The sequence below is a fragment of the Mustela nivalis genome (genome assembly GCF_964662115.1).
Source record: "Mustela nivalis genome assembly, chromosome: 5".
NCBI lineage: Eukaryota > Metazoa > Chordata > Mammalia > Carnivora > Mustelidae > Mustela > Mustela nivalis.
In genome coordinates, this window is record NC_139024.1 from 92,034,807 (window position 1) to 92,050,848 (window position 16,042).

A 16,042-nucleotide genomic window follows, 5' to 3' on the forward strand; every position below is an offset into this window, starting at 1 on the left:
GACCTATCTCACCATGACAGTCTTCCAATCTCTAATCCTTCCTCCCCCCCTTTTCCTCTCCTACCTTCTTGCCTCTTTCTCCTCCGTCTGGGAGAAAGCTCAGATCCTTGTCCATGTAGTAGGGGGTGACTCTGGATTTATGGCACCTGATGATATAGAATGGGAGTTTATTGGGGGTCCTAAAATCATTAGGGAATAAATATGATTTTACACACACACAAGAAAAGAAAAAGATAATGAATTAAGGAAAATGTAGAAGAGCTCCCTCGAGGTCAGTTCTATCCCGTTGCCTCCTTCAGTTATCTCAGAAACCTTTGGAATATGAAGAAAGAACTAGAGAGGGAGGTCCATGCAGAAAAGCTCCAGAAGTGAGAAAACATACACAAAAGATAAGATATTTCTACCCTTCTTGAAAATAGAAGGCTTGCATTCCCATACCAAGTAAACTGTAAGCTTATTGCGCTGAGACCCTGCAAAAATTTGACTTAAAAATCAGTATTCTAGGGGCGCCTGGGTGGCTCAGTGGGTTAAGCCGCTGCCTTCGGCTCAGGTCATGATCTCAGGGTCCTGGGATCGAGTCCCGCATCGGGCTCTCTGCTCAGCAGGGAGCCTGCTTCCCTCTCTCTCTCTGCCTGCCTCTCCATCTACTTGTGATTTCTCTCTGTCAAATAAATAAATAAAATCTTTAAAAAAATTCTTTTAAAAAAAATAATAAGAATAAAAATAAAAGAGCAAGTGAGAAAGAGAGAGCGTGATGTGGGGGCAGGCGCAGAGGGAGAGAGAGAATCCCAAATGGCTTCGTGGCCAGCATAGAGCCTGATGTGTGGCTCTACCCCCACGAAGGTGAGATCCTGACCTCAACTTAAATCAAAAGTCAGACCTCAAGCAATTGAGCCACCCAGGGGCCCCACAAATGTTGATAGTTGAAACTATTGCCTCAAGAATGTGAAACAGAATTTTAAAAATGGTTTTCTTCCTATATATTTTACTTTTTAGTCTTGAAAGAAAATATCATGAGTTTGCTTGTTGGTAAAAGGTAAATAAATAAGGGTTGTGCTCATCTGTTGTTTTTCCTGTAACAACTTTTGTTATAGAAGCTTTATAATACATTTTAATATCTGGTAGGACAAATCTAGTCTTACTAATTTATATTTCCACTAATTTTTCTTTTTATTTACTTTTTTTAGTTTATATTTTAAATAAAAAAATATTTAAGCCATTTAGTTAGTTTTCCCCACCCCAAATCCATCGGAATTCTCACTAAAATTGATTAAATATATATTGACTTGAAAAGGGTTGGCATTTTCATGACATTAAACCTATCTGTCCAGGAACATGTGTGCCTTTTCTCTTTATTTAGGTTGTTTGGTTTAAAACTATATCTCTATAAAACATGCTAATTCCTCTATATAGGTCACGTCCTAACCCAATTTCTTTATACAAGACAAATACCACTTAAATGAATAGGAAGGACAGATGTAAAATTAAATGGAAACCTTTAAAAAAAAGAACAAACAGGCAGTTTAAGGCATTGGTAGTGGATACAGATGTGAAACCAAAGAAGCAGCTGAGAGACTGCCCACAGATTGTGGGAATGTGAGCACCAGGGGATTTCTGGGCATCACTAGAGGCTAGCAAACCACAGTTCACTCTCCCCTTACAGCCCCAGCTTCTTTCAAACCCTCAGTGATTTTGGAACCTCCAGCTCTGGTTCTTCTGATTTTTCTAGGGGTAGACATGACTTTTTGGCCTCTGAGGGATTTAAGATGAAATTTTATTATAAAAAAGACATGTTCCTATCATGGGGAAAGCCAGCCTCATGCATCCAGTCTTTGGACTTCAACTCAGCTGCCTAAAAAGGGGCCTTGGGCCTGCAGCACTGATCACCAGGAAATACAGCGCCCACGAGGCCTGGGCTGGTCTTACTGCCTTGTGTGGGACTATCCCTCCTTGTCTCAGGTGCAGTGAATGCCCCCTTGTCTCAGCTTAAAGCATGTGCATCTTATGGCATCTGGCCAACCCCACTGTTCTATCTGTCCTTCCAAGGGGAGAGGGCATAGCGTCCTTTCCACTGAGGCATAAGAGGGGTAAGCTGAAGGACCAACACCCACTACCGAAGCTGAGTTTGCGGTCTCTTCTCTATGAAAAAAAAGTGCTGTTCCTTGCAGGGCTTCATTGCACTCTGTTTTTCCTAAAGACTCTGGTACCAAGCTGCAATCAGCAGAAGCTCTTAGAATTTTGCTCTGGGGTTGATAACCAGTTCAAGGTACTTGAGCTGACATCAGTTGAAACAGTATAAGCACTAACCTTTTAGAAGTAACCTCTGCTCGGTGACTTCAGTTTGGCATTTATAACCATAGACTGAGTCTCTTTGAAGGAGGTAGTGATAGCAATGGACTGAGAAAGATAGCAAGGAGGGGCCCCTGGGGTGCGCAGTCACTTAAGCATCTGACTCTTGATCTCAGCTCAGGTCATATTCTCAGAGTCGTGAGATTAAGCCCCACATGGGGCTCCATACTCTGTGGGGAGTCTGCTTATCCCTCTCTCTCTCAGCTCCTCCCTGCTGCTCATGCTTTCTCTCTAAAATAAATAAATAAAATCTTAAAAAAGGAAAAAAAGAAAAGAAAGGCACCAAGGAATGCAATGTTGCTTAGAACAGGTTATTATTACTGATGGAAGATCAGGAGTTGATAACCCACAGACCGACCCTCCACCCCACCCTTTCTTCCAAGACATACATGTATAATAATATCCCAAATCCCATTCTATCATTTCGAGAAAAGTTTAAGGTCATTACACCAAGTCATCCATATAAGATTCTCTCTGAAAAAATAATACTTTGTGCTATTTTCAGAAATATTTCTTTCATATATTGAAAAGAGGTTATTGGTTTCTCCATTTACTGGAATATGAAATGAAGCCTGCTTTATAATTAGAGTGACTTTTTCAAGGAATAAAGGACATAGTCCAATTGATAATAAACATGAGGGAGAGAGATTGCTTCCAGAAGACAACAATAGGCAGATAATAAAATGTTAAATATACTTTGACCTAGAAATACCCTTTATTTATTAACTCTACCTAATGATTCTGAATTTTTAGGTGTTCTCTGGAGACACATCAACCCAACCTCAAGGCCTTTACCTAAGTATTTTCTAAAGGGAAGGAAAGATTATCAAAATGCCTGAATAATAACCTGACAGAACATGCTGAAAAAAGAGCCATGTCAGAATGAAAAATGTAGAGGATAAATAAAGCAGATGAACAGTGCCCACTGAGTGAGATAACAGAAGACTTAATAAAATGAGGAGCGCCAGAGGATCTGTCTCCAAGCTTGTAAATTTGAACAGGATATCAAATGATCTATAGCTATCCGAGGGATCTCTCTTAGCTTGTTGAAGTGAGGCAGTAAAAGAATGACTTCACACATAATTTCCCGAGTTGTATCAGAAGACACACATCAGGTACGAAAGGCAAAAAAATGCTGGTGGAAACAGGCACCTGGGAAATCTCTCATGGGATAGAAATCTTAAGGGCATGTCTCACGTTGGCCTTCATGGCTCAGGTAGTGGATTGGAGAGTAAGAAGTTGTGCATTCTAAAGGGATACCATCTTGTCTGTAAGGTCAAAGGAAAAGAAGATAAGAAAATTCTATATTTAGAGTGGAATAGAACAGTTCCAGATGGAATGTCCTGCATTAATAAATTCTTCCTTAGGTAATCGATGTATGATCTTCAAGACTGATGAATGAAAAGCAGTTTGTGAGAAGCTCCAGCATAACTGAATGTTTGCTGGGCCCCTTCAGTATTTAAAAAGCTGGACTAGCAAAGGAAAACAAGACTATGCAAGAAATTTCCTGTATAATGTTATAGCCTCCCAAACCTCCATGTTGAGTTCATAATGAAAGGCAACCAGTAGGAGTGGAGAGAAATTTCTTTTTTTTTAAAGATTTTGTTTATTTATTTGATAGACGGAGATCACAAGTAGGCAGAGAGGCAGGCAGAAGGAGAGAGAGAGAGAGAGAGAGGAGGAAGGAGACTCCCCGCTGAGCAGAGAGCCCGATGCGGGGCTCAATCCCAGGATCCTGAGATCATGACCTGAGCCGAAGGCAGAGGCTTTAACCCACTGAGCCACCCAGGTGCCCCAGAAGAGAAATTTTTTAATAATTTTCCTCTGTTCATGACTCCATCCAAGTGTCCTTGGCTCTGCTATTCGATCACTTTTCTCAATATTTTGGGCCACAGAGGGCTAGGAATCTATCACAGATGCAACTTTGGCTATCAACCACCAAGCCCTGGCAGGTTGCAGAGGGGATAAGGAAGTGAGCTTCTTCGGTTAGCAGGAGGGACTCAGGTCTTTAATATGCCAGGATGGAGTCCTCCAAGAATGTTGTTATTGGTTGGCAAGATGGTATCGACAGATATTCAAGTGGAGGGAAGTTGGATATAAATTATAATATAGGTAAGAAGTGACTATAGGTAGGGTTTCAAGAATAAATGAAAATGTTTAAATGCAAGGAAGTAAAACTAGTTAAAAATAATACAAACTAATTAAAATAATAGAAACAACATGGACTTTGCCTAGGACGTCACCATACGTTCCGAACTTCATTTCTCACTCTGCTAGTTTTTATCCTTGTTTATAATTAGGAGTAGAGACAGACTCTTTTCTCATCAATGTGTGGTAAGTGTGGCCATGTAAGTCAATGCCATCATGTAATAGCATCTGGCCACTCGGACAGTGTCAATGTCAGTATGTCTCCAGTCAGGATTGCTGGTAAATCAGAACACAAGGGAGCCAGAAAACAATGGTTGGCAATGAGTAAATTTTCTCCTGTATACAGTCACTGTTAGTGAGTGGCCCAATTGAAACTCATGAATCAAGTTCCTGACTTAAATCCAATGGAAATTTGGTAATGTACCTTTAATGATGCACAAATGATAACTTTATATAAAACAGGGATCATTTCTACATAGATGCAGTTCTATTAACTAATCTGGCTCCTTGTAGGGACAGCTGGATGGCTCAGACAGTTAGGCAGCTGCCTTTGGCTCAGATTATAATTCCGGGGTCCTGATGGAGTCCCACATTGGGCTCTCTGCTCAGCAGGGAGTCTGCTTCTCCCTCTGCCTGCTGCTCCCCATGCCTGTGCTCTTTCTCTCTCTAGCAAAAATAAAAAAATAATAATCTGGTTCCTTGTACATTAACATACAATTTTATTCATTTTTCCTTTAAATAAACACACAGTAAAACTGCATGAAAAAGGAGTTAATGCTCCCTTACATTAAAAAGAATAGGTCGGAAGGGCCAATACAACCAGCTAAAAACTTCAACTGCATTTTTGTTTTGTTTTTAAGATAAAATGACCCTCTCCTGGTGGGCAGACATTCACCATGGTAGTCCAGAATTAGAAAGGAAAATTGCTTTATAATAGTCTAAACAGGACCCAAATGTTAATGCCTGAGATTGCTTTTGCTCAGTTGCTCATAAATATGAATATTTATGCTGGGTTGTTTAATCTTTTATAATCCAGCAGTCCTTTAGTAGTTATCTTGAAAATACAAAGTATAATGATTCTAAAAATGCAAGAAGCATCTAAATATATATTCCTACACCTTAAGTAAAATAAAAAAGAGGAGAGAAGTAAACCATCATGTCAGGTTAATGGAATGACACTTAAATTAAAATGCAAATACTTAAGAAAACCAAATATGGCATAATACATGGTTTAATGTTAAAGTAAAAATATGAGGAACTTGGGGCGCCTGGGTGGCTCAGTGGGTTAAGCCACTGCCTTCGGCTCAGGTCATGATCTCAGGGTCCTGGGATCGAGCCCCACATCGGGTTCTTTGCTCAGCGGGGAGCCTGCTTCCTCCTCTCTCTCTACCTGCCTCTCTGCCTGCTGGTGATCTCTCCCTGTCAAATAAATAAATAAAATCTTTAAAAATAAAATAAAGTAAAAATATGAGGAACTTAATTTTCTTCTTAGAACAGTTCTATGGGCACAACATTCACTATATTGAGAATAGATAAAACCCTATAGGAAGAAAAGGAGCTTCAGAAAAAAACCCTTCCCTTTTTTTATCAAAACACATATAAACTCTAAGTTGTGGCTTTTTCAACAAACAGAATAAAGAAGATGTGCATTTGTCTTTGGTCAATACAAAGGTGTGTCAGTTAATTATTATTCCATTTTTAAAAATTCATAGTTTATACAAGCATGAAGTTTCTTGAGAATGGTGAGAAGCCTTAACTGCACTTTGACTGCTGGCGTGGAATCTGTTAGCAAGGGGTCATCTCACCTGGGAACAGGTAAGGGATGCATGTGTATATGTACACAGATATACAGATATAAGGGTACATAGTTACTTTTATGAATGTGTTTATATTTATAAAAAACTACTAATATATTATATTTATACTATAAATGTATTATGAAAATACATTTATATAGTAATAGAATATGCTTATTTCCTATACTCATGTACATATGTAAAGGTATATATATACGCATACTGATTTTGTTAATTTGGTCAGTGCAATATCTGAACGCCATGTTTCAATAGAAGCTTGCCTACCACCAAGCCAAAAAGTGCCAGATTCTTGCTTTCTTTGCCACCCTTGAATGAAGACATTACTATGAAGAAAAGACTCTACCAGTCAGATCAACCAACCCAAGCTTCGCATCAAGAGTTAGTGATCTAAAGAAGTGTAGACTGCATGAGTGTTTGGTGGCAGCAACTGTGCTTTTTGCAGGATCAAGTTCCTGAGGAACCAGGGTCATTAGTGTCTTGAGCCTGTGGCCACGATGCACTTGGCATTCAGTGGCAAGGTTGCACTTGCCACCCTAGCTCTGCAGCCTGATTTGGAGCATGACTTCAGGTTGTGTATCCTCCAAGCCTGGAATTCTGGCCCTCCTAGATGTTCTGTAAACTCACAAATTGGTAAATACATTTGGTTTTTCACTAAATCAGCTCTAGTTAGGTTCTGCAGCTGCCTCTAAGAAACTCTGCTGATAAATTATAGGAGTAACCAAAGTGACTAATGTGGAGAAAATAAAGAAATGAAAAAGTCAGTTATTGGGCAAGTGAATGGAAGCACAGGAGGGGAAGGGGAGTGATATCCAGTGGTGGTAAGAGGGGCTCAGAAGAGGAAGAGAAGACATATCCACACATCCACCTGGATTTTCTGCTGCAATCACCTTGCAGTAAATTTTTATTTTCTTTTGTTTTTTAAAGAAAGGGAGAGAGAGAGAGAGAGTGAGAGAGAGAGAGAATGGGGGGGGGGGAGACGGGGCAGAGAAAGAATCTTAAGCAAGCTCCATGCCCAGCACAAGGCCCAGTGTGGGGCTTGATTTCACAACCCTGAGATCGTGACCTGAGTCAAAATCCAGAGTTGAACGTTTAACCCACTGAGACACCCAGGTGTCCCAGAGTGAAATTTTTACATCTGAAATATCCATCTATGGGGGCATAAGGACAATGAAAATGGAAGTCTGGAAGGCATGATTCCAGCAGATTCTTGTGAGGATGGAAACTTGGAAGGCCTAGGCATATGCTTGTCAAGAAAAGAAGGGAAAATTGTCCACAGGAATGAAAGCCATGACCTCTCCTCTTTATATATTCCTAATATAGTAAATCAGGTTGTTTCTCATTTGTTAGAAATATGCTCATATTCTTCTCTGGACAAAATGCCATGAAAATGCCACTGATGATGTTGATCTAAGAGAATTCTACGAGAACACAGTGAGGCCCCGCCTGCAGTCTCTGACCCCAACCAGCTCTTCCTCTGCATACCTGCTTGTCTAACTCCTAACCATCTTCAAGGGCTTTCCTGGATCTTATCTACCATGAGACCCACTCTTATCTGGCTCTTGAATACTTCCACCTGTTCCCCTGCTCAGCAATGATTTCTTTCTGTACAGTGTTGTCACCATCTAATATTTTTAGGGTTTACTTATACATTACATTTATTTATTGTCTGTCTCCCCTACAAGAATGGAAGCACCAAAGGAGAAGGGATTGTTGTTCTTTTTTGTGCACTCCAAACTCCTAAGATAGTTATTGGCACATAATAGGAGCTCAGTAAGTATTTGTTCAGTGAATGATAGATATGGCTGGGGTGAAATAAATAATAGGCAGGGTGACAGAGACAAGATTGTTGATGTGACAAAAAGTCTCCAAGGCCACATGAAGGCTTTAGATTTTATTCTGAGATATGAAGTCACTAGGTGTTGCTGAGTATGGACTACCTGGATCTGACAGATCAAGGGGGAAGAGCCAGGAGAGCAGTTGAACTTAACAAGGGATTGTGATTAATGGAACAGAGTCTCAGGGGTGATTAACTAGTGATCCACGTGTTCAGGTGGTCTTGGTCAGAAGAAGGCATAGTTACACAAAAAGTAAAGATGATTCTACACACAACCACAAACTAGCTATCTTTTATGGTGTTTATTATCAGTCACCATTTTTTGGGTGGGGTAAATTACATTCTCCTGTCAACTATATTTGTTTTAGAAATTACCTTGGTTATGAACATGGTAGTCATATTTTCTGAACCAAGTATTAAGTAAATAGTTTAGAAAATACTTTTTCTAATCTACAAGTTTATTTATGTATGGTCTTCTGAAGGTATCCAAATTAAATCACGTAGCATGACAGAAAGAAAATGAAGAGAGTGTTAGAAGGTATTCAAGGGGCCACCTTACTTAGATTGCAAAGGGGGATCAGACCATCAGGCTATAGTTTCAGTCTCAGGGGCATGAACGTTTAGTCCAGGAATATATACATATATATATATTTTAAGATTTTATTTATTCATTTGATAGACAGAGATCACAAGTAGGCAGAGAGGCAGGCAGAGCGAGAGGAAGGGAAGCAGGTTTCCTGCTGAGCAGAGAGCCTGATGCAGGGCTTGATCCCAGGACCCTGAAATCATGACCTGAGCCGAAGGCAGAGGCTTTAACACACTGAGCCACCCAGGCGCCCCCAGGAATATATTCTGAATACACATGCAATGTAACTAGAGGTATGCTTTAGGAAGATTAATATGTTAGTAACTTGGAATTAAGCTGGAAACTGGACCTCACCATGTTAATGCAGACATTCTGAGTACAATTTTGAAATAAGAAGATTTGATATTTTGTATTATTAACTCCTGAGTCAGACTAACATTGGTTCAAATTATAGTTCTATCACTTACTAGTTGTATAGTCTCAGGTAAGCTACCAAATAGGCACATCATTTTCCTCATGTTTAAAATGCACATAAATAATAACATTTAGGAGGATGATTCAAGGATTAAGGAAGTCAATAAGAAAAGCACTTGGAACAGGGCTGGGACTTACTAAGTGCTACCTAAGTGTTGGCTATTATTGTTGCTACTATTTCTACCTCTTAGGATGATATTAGACAGAAATATCTTCATGCTATATTTCTGCTGCATTCTGTTTTTTTAAAGGGATGGCCAGCCGATGTAAGTTAATTCAACTATTGCTGTAAACACTCAAGAAAACTATGGTATTTTAAATACATATGTATATATATAATTTTAGAGAGACCGAGAGAGAACGTTCATGTGTACCCCTGAGAGAGGCAAGGGACGGAGAGAGTTGGAGAGACAGAATCTCAAGCAGACTCCACGTTAAGTGTGGAGTCCAATGTGGGGCTTGATCTCACAGCCCTGAGATCACCACCTGAGCTGAAATCAAGAGTTGGAGGCTTAACTGGCTGAGCTACTCAAGGACCTGGAAAACTATATTTTGAAAAGCAATACTGACTAATTTTTCGAAGTAGAAAAATTCAAAGTCATAATAGTCACTGATTTCATGGCATGGCAAGATTATAAAATTTCAAATAACTGATATGGTTATATTGGTTTTGGTCATGGCTAAAATTCATAAAATGATTGCAATTTGAAAGACATTGTGGTATTTTATATTTACCATATTCTCCTAGTAACTCCATGAGATGGGCATTCTTATTTTGCCACTTGCCTGAAGAGGAAAAAACCTTAAAGAAATTGGTAACTTGAATAAGAAATTAACCAGTAGTAAGGACTCAGACTGGATTTGAATGCAGGCATTTTGACCCCCATATTTGCACTATGTTTTTGGGTTTATGACAGACAACTGAAATATGTGGTGATCTACAAACTAAAATTTAAAACAAAATGGCAAATTTCCAGGAATTATGCCCCAAAACTCTGTAACAGAGCAAAATATTCTTTGCCAGATCAAATTATCAAAAATAATTTGATAATATAGATTTCATCCAGGATCAATGGATAAAATAAAATAATAATCAAGAAGATGATTTATAGAGTTCAAAACCCAGAGACATGTTAGTATTCATTATCATTCTTGTGGATTCTTGGACTTGAGACTACTGATTGTCTCAAAACTTTAGGGGCAGAAACTTAACAAAAATTTCTTTACATAAAGTACTCATTTCATCTAAGCTGTCTAATGGGATAGGTCATAAAACTGCAAATGAAAGCTAAATTAAGACATTCGTCTTTTAAAATACATTCTCCTATTTATTCATTAAATTTATTCAGAAAATACTTGTTGAGTAATGGGTTCCAGACAGCTGGGGATCCTGTAGAAACTGAGACAGACACTGTTCCTGCTGCTGGAGAGACTAGTTCTGATGAAGGAGGCAGAAGAGAGATCGATCAATAGATAGACTAATAAACAAAAAAATCATTCTTATGAAAGACATAGTGAGGTGAGTCAGAGAATCACCAAGAGCCGAGTGACTTCAGACAGGCAAGCCTAAAAGACCTATCTGAGGAAACGACATTCAAGCTGACTGAAAGGTGAATAAAAACAAGGAAAAACGTTCCAAGCACAGAAATCCTACAGAATTCATCAGCAAGTCTGTATCTCTAAAGAAGCAATGTAAATATTCCTTTCTCCCTCCTAACATCTAAACTTCTAAATCTGTTTTCATTTTTATAAAATGCACTTCCTTCATGAACTTCTATGATAGCAGGCACCAAACACTCATCCTCATAGCCCTGATATTTCATATGATGCCTTGACATGGCAAGTACTTAAAAAGATATTTGACGGGGGCGTCTGGGTGGCTCAGGGGGTTGGGCCACTGCCTTCGGCTCAGGTCATGATCTCAGGGTCCTGGGATCGAGTCCCGCATCGGGCTCTCTGCTCAAGGGGAGCCTGCTTCCCTCTCTCTCTCTCTGCCTGCCTCTCCATCTACTTGTGATTTCTCTCTGTCAAATAAATAAATAAAATCTTAAAAAAAAAAAAAGATATTTGACGGACACCTAAATAAACAGGTGAATGAAAGGTTAACAATAAATCTGGAAGGTTTCCTAAAAGAAAATTTAAAACTTATGGTTCAGGGTTAGGTTAACAGAAATGGCAGGGTAAGGACTCCAAAAAGTGCCTCTCTAAAAATCAATGAAAAATCTGATAAAATTTGTCAATATCAACTTTTTTCAGGACTTTAGGAATTAACCAAAGGCTTGCAGCAGTGCGGAGAGTGTTTATCCAAGAAAAACGGCTAAATCTTCTTAAGAAGAACAAACCTAATGACACCTTAACTTGCACTATTCCCATCCCTCTCGTCATAGCTCCACAGTAGCCTTGAAAACCAATAGCCTACAATCACCCTGCAAACCAGCAGCTCAGCAGTTACCAGACGGGACAGAGTAAGATTGGAACTCCTTCGAGACCTCATTCCTAGAGAATTCTCATTATTTGAGCTGTCTGGCTTATAAGACTGAGAGTCTCACTTATAAAACTATCTTTATCTGACCTGACTTGGAACTCACACAGTGGAAAAAGTCTTTCCCCCAGGGGTTTTGGTTGGGAACCTTTAAGGATAATTAACTTTGCAGCAGCTATCGGAGGCAATAGATAACAGCTTGGACAAACAACAGGCAAACCAAAAAGATTAAAATGAAGAGCTAGGGAATGTGCTGTCCTTGTGGCTTCAAAAGGTCCAGTGTATTCCTGGGAATATAAAAATGCATGTACTTGTGTAGGACTGCACCAATGCCCAGGGCCTCATTCAGACTCAGGAAAGACCTGAGAAGGCTCTAAAGTCTGACCTATGGCTGACCTTGAAGTTCTACGCAAGTTGGAAGTGAAAGTTAGGGCAGTGTTACCAACTGCCTAGTTGAGTATTGAAGGCATCCTCCAACATGCAAACAAAATCCCAAACATGCAAACATGGAGGTCTTATTCGTGCTTAGTGTAAAGAAATCTTTGTCCAACTATTAGCTGAACACTAACCTAACCAAGCAGAAACACATGTAGAAACATATGATAGTAATATAAAATATAATATAATCATACAAAATTTCTTGAATTAGTTCATGAAAGTCAATAAACAAATACACAAACAAGGCTATAACAAGAAGCAACAGCAATAAACCCTGAGGAAACAGGAGAATCTGATTTCCAGTGTTGCCACATTGTATTATTTAAAATGTCCAGTTATCAAAACAAAATGTAAGACATGCAATGAGAAATGTGCAATAATACATGGAACAAGAAAACATAGACCATACATAGGGGAAAAAAAACAATCAATAGAAACTATCCCTGAAAAAATTCAGATGTTAGACTCACTTTAAAAAAAGGGGTGGGAGAGGTTTGGGTGGCTCAGTGGGTTAAGCCACTGCCTTCATCCCAGGGTCCTGGGATTGAGCCCCACATCAGGCTCTCTGCTCAGCAGGGAGTCTGCTTCCCCTTCTCTCTCTCTGCCTGCCTCTCTGCCTACTTGTGATTTCTGTCAAATAAAGAAATAAAATCTTCAAAAAAAAAAAAGACTTTAAGAGATTTTAAATATGGTCGAAGACTTCAAGAAAAATTGTGTTTAAAGAACAAAATAAAGAATACTGATAAAGAGAAATAAATTATACATAATAAAGAGGAGGACAGAGAAACTTGAAATAGTGAATAGAAAAATGATACCAAAAAAGAACATCCAAAAGAACAAACCAAAAGCTAGTTCTTTTGAAAACGAAACTGACAATCCTTTAGCTATACTGACCAAGAAAAAAGAGAAGCCTTAAAATCAAGGCTGAGGGAGATGCTTTTCTAGTGGTTTTCCAGAAATAAAAAAGATTGTGGGCAGCAAAATGAAGTTATATGTAACAAGTTAAATAACCTAGATGAAATGGACAAATTCCTTAAAAAGACACAAACTACAAAACTGACCAAGGAAAAACTGATAGTGTTACTAAATGTGAAACAATACAGAGAAGGTTAGCATGGACCCTGCATAAGGATGACATGGAAATTTGTGCAGTGTCCCTATTTTTCTGTGTCTGTAATGTACAGCAATAGTGACCAGTTAACAACACTGTATTAAGCATTTGAAAGTTGGTAAGAAAGTAGATCTTAAAAGTTTGCATCACAAGGAAAAAAATTATAACTTTGTGATAATGGATGTTGATTGTGGTGATCCCTTCATAGTATATGCATATATCAAGTCACTATATTCCGGGTGCCTGGGTGGTTCAGGGGTTAAGCCTCTGCCTTTGGCTCAGGTCATGATCTCAGGGTCCTGGGATGGAGCCCCACATTGGGTTCTCTGCTCAGCAGGGAACCTGCTTTCCCATCTCTCTCTCTCTGCCTGTCTCTCTGCCTACTTGTGATCTTTCTGTCAAATAAATAAATAAAATATTAAAAATCACTCTATTGTATACCTAAAATTAATACAATGTTATGTGTCAGTTATATTTCAATAAAAAAGAAGAAATATATAGCCTGAATAGACTTGTAACAAGTAGAGTGATTAAATTAATCAAAAATTTCTCACAAAGAAAATCTCAGCACCAGATCACTTCACTGGTAAAGCTATCATAGAGTTAAAGAATAATTAGCATCAATCCTTCAAAACCCTTCCAAAAAATATGAGGAGTGAATACTTCTGAAGTCATTCTATAAAGCCAGAATTATCCTGAGACCCAACCCAGACAAACACAAGAAAACCACAGATCAGTATCCCTTATTAAAATAGATATAAAATTCCTAAAATTCCTTAATAAGACACTAGCAAAATGAATCTGGCAACAAAAAAATGATATATGCTATATGGATATAAATACCTATATGTAACATGGATATTTTATTTCCACAAAAATTGTATGTATTATACCACATGACTAAGTAGGATTTATCCCAGGAATGCAAGGGAGATTCAACATGTGAAAATCAATTAATGTATAACATTGTTGTAAAAAACAAAACTTCATACTAAGTGAAAAAAAGCCAGACACAAAGGACCAGTGATTCAATAGCAGCTTTTACTCTGAGACTTATAAGAAAGTTGAGCAATATAGCTGGGATGGGCTGTAGTAGTGAGTGCTGAGGCCATAGAGATGTGGAGAGGTATCCAAGTCATTAAGGACATCTCTAAGAAAGAAATGATCTTGCAGTGGTGAACATAAGAATGGAGAATGCTATACTCAGTCAGATTCTTGTTCCATGAACTCTAATGTCCTTTGTATGGGTGCATGGATATCTTCCTTAATATCAACCTCCAAAGAGTGAGTGGTTTCCTCTCTCATCTAAATTCCTGAGCTCTACTACATCTTATACAGGAATTGATCTGAATTGCTTCCAAATAAACACAGCAAAGAACATATGATATTTTATGTAAATTGTTTTCAATTTTGCATGAGTCTTAAAAACCGAAAGCATAGGGGCGCCTGGGTGGCTCAGTGGATTAAGCCGCTGCCTTCGGCTCAGGTCATGATCTCAGGGTCCTGGGATCGGGTCCCGCATCGAGCTCTCTGCTCAGCAGGGAGCTTGCTTCCCTCTCTCTCTCTCTCTGGCTGCCTCTCTGTCTACTTGTGATTTCTCTCTGTCAAATAAATAAATCTTTAAAAAAAAAAAAAAAAAAAAACCGAAAGCATACACATACATATATATATGTATGCTTTCGGTATATATATATATATAAATTTAATCACTCTACTTGTTACAAATATATATATATATATATATATATATATATATATATATATATATATATAAAATATATATATATAATACACTGGTATCAGTATTTGAAGGAGCATTTGTCAGTGGAGAACAATGCATTCTAAAAATAAACCAGAATGTAGAAAAAGAATAAAGGGTATGTCTTTCTCCATTGAACTGTGTTCAAGAGTTCAAGATTCAAGTATTATAGACATTTAGACGAATATAATACTTCTGTTGTAGCCTTTGGGTCAGACAGGCTCACCACATTATCTCCACCATTCCATAACTACTTCATGATTTCCTAAAGACCAGGATTTTAGAGAACCCTATATGAGGAGAGGACTCTAGTAAGGAAATGGTGAAGTCGGAAATGTGACAGTCAAGGACACATTCCCTTTTACTGTTTGTAGACATACAGGCCTGCGTGTTTCCGTAACTTTGTAGAGGTAAGCTCCATAAAGGCAAGTAGTCTTCTCTTTTACTCACTAATGTGTCTCCAGAATCCAACATGTTAGCATGGTTTATACTTAGTGATTCTAATCCTCACTATTTCTATATGATTTAAGGCTCAGAGACAGTATGGTGTAGATAGTCAATGTTGAACAAGCCAATTTGCTTTCTGGTTTGATTCAATAAGAAGCAGTAGAAAATAAAGAAAAAAATTCCAGATAAAATATTTTCAGCAATTATGAAGCAGGGGGTTGCTGTTAATTTATATCCTACCTTTTGTAGGATATAATATACCTATTATATTGTTTTCTTCCAAATCATTTATTATTCTTTTTATATCAAAACATATAATTTGACATAGTAAGATTTTTTTAAGAGATACTACTTCCCAACAGGTCAAATTATAAACAAGTGGTTGAGTGCAAGTAGCTTGAATAAGCACCCAAGCTTATTTCTGCTTTTTAAAACAGATGACAATTGAAGAGTACAAATCTGAACTAAAAAAAGCAAGGTGGCAATCCCCTCTTACTGTTCTAACCTCCCAAAGCTCTAACTTTTTTTTTTTAAGATTATTTATTTATTTATTTGACAGACAGAGATCACAAGTAGGCAGAGAGGCAGCCAGAGAGA

At 38.3% G+C, this 16,042-nt stretch overlaps 1 protein-coding gene across 5 annotated transcripts in view; it reads right to left on the bottom strand.

The window, feature by feature from the left end:
• The window catches only part of CYP39A1 (cytochrome P450 family 39 subfamily A member 1), a 96,937-nt gene that overhangs the window by 42,928 nt on the left and 37,967 nt on the right, over positions 1-16,042 (bottom strand). The gene's annotated exons all lie outside the window — the stretch shown is intronic.